This window comes from Buceros rhinoceros, unplaced genomic scaffold (genome assembly GCF_000710305.1).
Source record: "Buceros rhinoceros silvestris isolate BGI_N320 unplaced genomic scaffold, ASM71030v1 scaffold18024, whole genome shotgun sequence".
Lineage (NCBI taxonomy): Eukaryota > Metazoa > Chordata > Aves > Bucerotiformes > Bucerotidae > Buceros > Buceros rhinoceros.
Genome location: NW_010407838.1, coordinates 23961 through 31187, shown reverse-complemented (window position 1 = coordinate 31187; position 7227 = coordinate 23961).

The following is a 7227-nucleotide window of genomic DNA, read 5'->3' as shown; positions in this document are numbered from 1 at the left end:
TTGAAAGACTGAATGTTCCAGATGACACTTGGGTAATAATATGCAGCTTCATTGATAATGTTTATTAGAGATGCTTTAAAAAAGAAACAAAACAAGGCAAATAAAAGCATGGTGTTATTGCAGCATTGTGAAAATGGGTTTCTTAGCTCCTGAAAGTTTTACAGAAACAAAAGGATAGCACTAGAGATTGTATAGAGCTGCTTTTCTTTGAGGACACATTTTTCTCAGTTTTGGTAGGAAAAAAAATCTGTGTTTACCTGCTAAAAGGCAGTGTCTCTGTGGAATAGAGCCATGGAAACCCCAGTGACCACATACGAATGCTTGGTGAAAATGACAGCTCTGCAAATCCCTCATCAAGGATTAATGTGTTGAATCTGAAATATGGTTTGTTTTACTGTAACCAGATTTAAAGGTTACAAACCATATGTAATGAAAGTGTGACATTTCAGGAAAAATTCGTCTTTCAAGTTCAAAATACTGAAGAAGAACCTTTTGCAATTTTAACCAGTTCTCCTATGCACACACTACTAGAACAATCATTTTTAATTTTTACCTTTTTAATTTCATTTCCGAAATATTAAACGAGAGTCTCATATTCATGTATGCCTTTTGTGTCAGAAAATCCATGCCAATAAATTTTATATCCGTGCATCAGCATTTTGCTTTGTCTTTGCAAGTATATTTAGTAGATACATAAGCTCTTTCCTAACTGAAAAATTACTCGAGATCTATGAAAAGGATGATGTCTTTCATTAAACCAGTCTACTGAATTTGATGCCTTCCTTTAGACAAATATTACTCCAACTGTAAAAAGAAGTTGGAGATCAACCTTTTTTAAAATGTTTGTTTGATTGATTATAGACTTAAGTTAGCAGAGAACCAAAATTAAATGGAACTACCAGCTTTCATACTTGTTATTCAACAGCTGAAAAATGAAATACATAGACTCTACAGTTTTAGTTGCATGATCAGCTTGATGTAGTCACAATAATAATAGTTTCCTAAATATTTCATTTTTGCTTAATTTTCTATTCTAGTCATTCAAAACAAAAACTAATGGACAGCAATCTCAGTGCAGATTAAGGTTACATCAAACCCAGACATGATCAATTTCTTCTCATGTCTAATAAAGGTTTCCTGAAATAATGAGTCCAGCTCAGTCCTCAACACAAGAACCTGCTGGAGAAGTTCCAGAGGGCCACAAAAATTATCAGAGGGATGGGATGGAATACCACTGCTACAAGGACAGGCTGAGAATTGGGGTTGTTCAGCCTGGAGAAGAGAAGGCTCCAGGGAGACCTTATTGCAGCTTTCAGTACTTAAATGAGGCTTGTAAGAGAGATGAGGACAGGCCTATTGCAACATGACAAGGGGTGATCATTTTAAACTAAAAGAGGGGAGATTTAGACTAGATAGAAGGAAGAAATCTTTTACAACAAGGGTGGTGAAACACTGGCACATGGTGCAGAGAGAGGACGCAGATGCCCCATCCCTGGAAACATTCAAGGTCAGGTTGGACAGGGCTCTGAGCAACCTGATCTATTTGAAGATGTCCCTGCTTACTGGACTACATGACCTTTAAGGTCCCTTCCAAACCAAACTATTCTATGATTCCATGATGCATGCACTTATTGGTCATCAAACGAAATTTCAAACACAAATGTAAACTTGATTCTGTGCAACTTTACTTAAACTTCAATATATGTTAAAGAGCTTTGCTGAATCTATTCAGCATTGTGGTATGGAGAAGATAACAGTGTTTAAAAGTTAATCTTTCAAAACCAGTTCTATTAAGACAGTCTTGTTCTGAACCTTTCGAGCTGACAGGAAAGCACTGGAGCAAACAGAATCAAGAGCACAAAGAAAATTGTCTCTTCTTTCCAAGACAGAACAAGGAAAAGTTACTGCTGGAACCCTTGACTTACCTTTTTCCACAGAGACTTGCATTATGAAACTCCGTACAGGCACTTACCATACTGTGGTATGGCAGGTAAATGCATTCACTTCAGGACATTGTAAATCTAGGACATTGTAAATCTAGATCGAAAGGCTGGAGCAAAACTAAGAAGTAAAATCTGTATGCATAACCTGGGAGAAAGGTGGGGAAGGAGTAAAACCTTTCAATGTTTAAGTGCCTAGAGAATCTGAACCAGCAATACATATTTCCTAAAAATCAGAACTGTAGCCTAGATTTTTAATATATTTTACATTTCAGGATTAACCAATTCTGTGCTACCTCTCAACCTCTGTGGCACTTCAACTTAGTTGCTACAACAAACTGCAAGGTAGCCCACTTCTCAGAGGACTCCTGGACTTCTCTGAGCCCACGCACCTGTTTTCCTTCTGTGAAACTCAGTATGGACAAAGGGAACAGGCTGAAAGATTATGATGTCTCTCCTATCAGGCTTAGACATGCTTCCTGTTTCATGCTTTACAAATACGTAAGTATATAGGTGTAGTAGAACTAACCTTGAACATTTACTCCTCTGAGAGAGATTTTCACAGTTCATCTACGCTTCAAAGCCCTCAATATAGCACTTAACTTACCCAAAAGGATTGCTTAGCAGGCTTAAACAGTTTCAGCAGCTCTCAAGAGTTCCCTTCAGGGAAAGACTTGGCCTAGAATAGTCTGCTTAAAATCCGTATGTTGTACGCCAGCTGCAGGGATTTATTCTGTGTCCTTCACTGCTGGAACCTCACCCTTTCCTTGCTGCATTGTAAAATAGTGAAAGATTCCCTAGTTCCCTGCTGCCATGATGCCTGTGGACAGTACAAAATAGTAACAGTTAGGTTGATGAACTGCGACAGCAGCTTCCAGTGCTGATGTGGTTTGTTTTACTGTTACCTCTTCCCACACTTTTTGTTGATCCATCCACACGTAGACTAATGCCTGAACTGTTAGTCTCTGGGTCAAGATTGTCTCCTTGTTTTTCTATTTTACAGAGATCTTTCATGTAAGGCTTGTTCCTTGCAGTGCCTAGATATTATCATAATATAAATTACTTCTACTAATAATTATACCATTACTGACGTTACTACATATGTCATACAAAGGAATATCTCTAACAGCATCATAAACAAGTCCAGGCTTTGCTTTAATGTTTTTAAGGATGTTCTTGAACACTGTCCGATTTGAGTTAGAACAGAACTAATTCTGTTCAGTGATTTTCCTTTTCAGCTAAGCTGCTTCTAAGGAACTGCACTTTCTGGAGTCAATAGCATGGTTTTTGCAGGCAGTGTCTGCTTTGAGAAGTGACAGCGCTTGATGTTCACAGTTACTGCCTGGGGCTGGGGTGCAGAAAATCTCAGGCTTATACTTGCTCCTGTGCAGACCAAGGTCACTGCTAAATCCTGTGTAACACACTGGGGGTGCAGTAAGTTAGAGGCTGCACCTGCGGGGAGGAGCAGACAGGACAAGAGACCCTACACTGACCAGCAAGGTGTTCCATCCCATAGATGTCATACTCGGTATAAAGTTGAGGGATCACAAGGGTCAAGCTCTCTTCTCCAATGGCTGGTGTCCAAGGAGGACTCTGTCCATTCTGCCTTTGATCCCAGTCTGTGCGTTCCTGAATCCAGTTCTGGAATCCAGCTCCTGCATCCACTTTCTGTCTGCTGCTGAGCCCTGCCTGGGCCTTCCCCAGTGTCTGTCCACAGCATCAGTGGTGACGGTGATGTGATTGCCATCCGGCAGGGCTGGGTTCAGTATTGGTTTTGCATATATTTTTATATATCATTTTATTGTTATTATTATTCTTCATTGAAGCAGTTTTAGTTTTCTTTTCCAATCCATAAGTCTCTCTCCCTTACTCCTTTTCTCTTTTCCCTCTTTGAGGAGGGGAGAAAGGAGTGGGTAATATAGAGCATCTGTCATTAATCTAGTGGCCAGCCCAGCTCTAACCCTTAACAAAACCAATACTAAAACACAACCTTAGCACTTAAAAATTATACACATGCCCTATTTATGATCTCAGTGCAGTAGCTATCAATATTCCCCTTTCTGAACTCTCTACAAATACTTCAAAAACTCGCAAAACCTACCAGACACTGATAACATAAGTGCACCTACTGGTAGCACAACACCAAGGAAAATTCAACCCTTTGATTTTAAACTTGGTACAAGCCTTGATACACTGTAGGCCTTCACAGTGTTGTTTTAGTAGTCAAATATCACTCCATGGAAAACCCAGATGTAGACGTCTTTTCAGTAGGGATAATAGTGTGACAGTCTTGTCTGTCCCTGGCTAAGCCTGACCTGCTGACCTGCACTGCAGTCTGTGGTATGTGTTAGCAAAAACAGGAAAATGCTGCCCAGGGAAAACAAGTGCTGCCCTCAAGACCAACCGGTGTCCACCAACACTTGACCTTAGGCCCCTTTGTCACTAGGTAAGGAAAAGCCTAAGTCAAATATATTCTGGCTCCTGTCTGCAAAGCAAAAACAGGTTACCAAAAGGAAATCAGTAGAACAGAAAAAACCAACATCTGCCTGGAACTTCAGGTAATTACGGACTGCTCAATAGATTTCCTTCTGTGGACATCTCTCAGCTGCCTGGACTGAGGCACTATTTCAGCAGACATCCTCCCCTCATTGTTTCTTCTTTGGAAGAAACAGCTCTTACCCTCGTTCATGGTCTTCTAATTATGTTTCTTTTATTTTTGCTAAATATTGAACACAAATAAATCTTAAAAACAGATCCTGACATCCCCCACCCCACAATACCTTCTCTTCCTGCAATTCAGTATGCTGATATCATTGTATACCAGATGCAAATTACCATGTGCAGCTCACTGGGACAAAAGCTCTTCTAAACACACTCTTATCTCTGGACGACTTTCCACTGTGTTGGTTTTTTTTAAACATGGTTCACTGTCCCTGCAAAGCATGTGAAGGAAGAGAAGTTTAATTTACAGCCCCACTGCTACGGTATATTTTCAGTTGGGTTTCTCTAGTTTTCTCTAACCTAAGCAACTACATTCAGCTTACTGCAATACTTCCTAAATCACCATATGCACTTAGAAACCATTTATCACTCAGAGACCATACTACTAATTTAATTTTCAACTTATCCCCTGCATTTTTATCAAGACAGAACATATCACAGAAATGGGTGGATTTAAGAAGGTCTCATGTTTGACTGTGCAGCACCTTCTTTCGCACACATACTCTCTGTAGGGAATCCACTACAAAGCTGTAAAAGGACAAATGGCTTCAGAAATATTTTCAGTATTAATTTAAAAATAGAGCTAGATACTCACTGTAACAAACTCCTGTGTTATATCAGAAGACTCTTAATCTCACCATAAAATGATTATAAATTACCAAAAGGTCTTTTGTAGGTATGTAAGTCTCTCAGATGTCTTTAGCAGAGTGAAGCCCCATTTTTTTCCACACATCTTCCAGTCCCTTGCCTATACCCACAGATCATAGTTTCCCATGTGCCTTGACACTTCATCCTATAAGTTAGAATTGTCCAAAGAATATTAAATTTTAATACTAATTTGTAATAACCCTTACATAGTAGGAAAAACCTCTGTACCTGGAAGACTCTGAATTACGAATGTGTCTGAATTATCAATAAGATGATAAAGACAGTTTCATACATAACCAATTTAATTGCAGTTCTTACGCAGCCCAAGTCTTCCTGTGCATTCCATGAGTGATCTGGTATCTAAACAGTTAACACAGGTTCCCTCCTTTACCTTTTTACCAAGCCCAATGCAAGGTTAAGAAATAGCCTTGAATTAATTTTTGAAGGTTTCACCTTCTCTGGAATGGAAGATGGGAAATGATAACAGAAAATAAAAATTTGAAACATGTAAGACCACCAAACATAAGCAGATGCAAAATGGTTTCTGAGGCTCTTTTCCCTGTCCTTTGAAAGGGACATCATTAGCAAGGTAAAGTGCTTCTGCAGAAGGCACCTCTATCCTGTGAGCAACGCATCAATGTCTGACTTAAATTTGTAACATGGCAACTTTTAAAAATATGTGAGACCTTAGATTTCAGGCACTCAGAGACTGTAACTGTCACAGTCCTGACCAGAGCTGCTCTTAGTGTCCCCACTGAGCTTGTACCAGTATTCATATTCATCTACAGTTCTCCTTTAAACCTTTATCTAATATATCTCCAAGTATATTTTTATATATTCTTCAAAAACATCTGATAGAAAAAGGAAAAAATTGCTATTTTCATCAGAGGCTTTCCTTAACAACAGTAAGTAGGAGGAAGAGATACACCTTCTCTTGTTTCTCTTTCAACCCAAGTGTTCACTCTTAATACTACATTTTTGTTTATCAAAAGTATAATTTAGAGCTGTTTAAATACATTTTGCTCACTTCAAAATGCTTCACTGCTTCACTAATCATAAAAAGGTAAATCAAATCACATGATGTACAAGTGAGACCAAAAGCATGTTCTAAACACTAAACCTGTGCTTAAAATTATGGTGAAATTCTACAAACTAGAGCATCTGGTAAACTAAATTCGATTGTGCACAACAAGGGCTCCAAAGAAAAATAAGTAATACAGCAATCTGAGCTAGCTTTTTAAAGAAAGCTTTAAAAGCTTCTTAAAAGGAATGGCATAAATGACCATGTAAGATTACAGTTCCATCATCTGAACTTCCTACTTACAGGTACCTCATTTTTCAAAATGAAGACTTAAAAAAATGAGAAAGATTAATTGTAAGCCAAAGAATAGCAAGGTCTTTCTCTTGCTGGAACAACTCTTTAACTACTACTGAAATCTTGTTAGGTATGGTCTTCAAGTTCAAATTAAAGATGTACTGTTTGGAAGTTATCTTCCTTGACTCAGAAGTCCACTAGTAACATTACCTAAGTGGACTACTGCTAGTATCCACGTAAATCAGGTCTGCAGTTCATTAGCCATCCCAGTGTCCAGGTACCTGGCCCTGAACCATTAATTTTGCTCGGTAATCCAAATATACCATTTCTCCACAATTACTAAGCACTTTTCCATGTTTTAAGGCACCTCCTTCATTCAGGTTACAGACCACTGAATCTGAAGGGCACTTTCACACTTGCAGTAGCTTATATAGTTAGAGATACAAGTTAGAATTCAGGTATAATTTTCATATGGACCGACACGTCAGTCTATATATCACATTTTCAAGGAGGACCTAGGCAAAAAAAAAAAAAACAAACACAAAAACCCCACAAAAACAACAAAATGGACACTGTGGTACAAGATTACATATATCACACAGG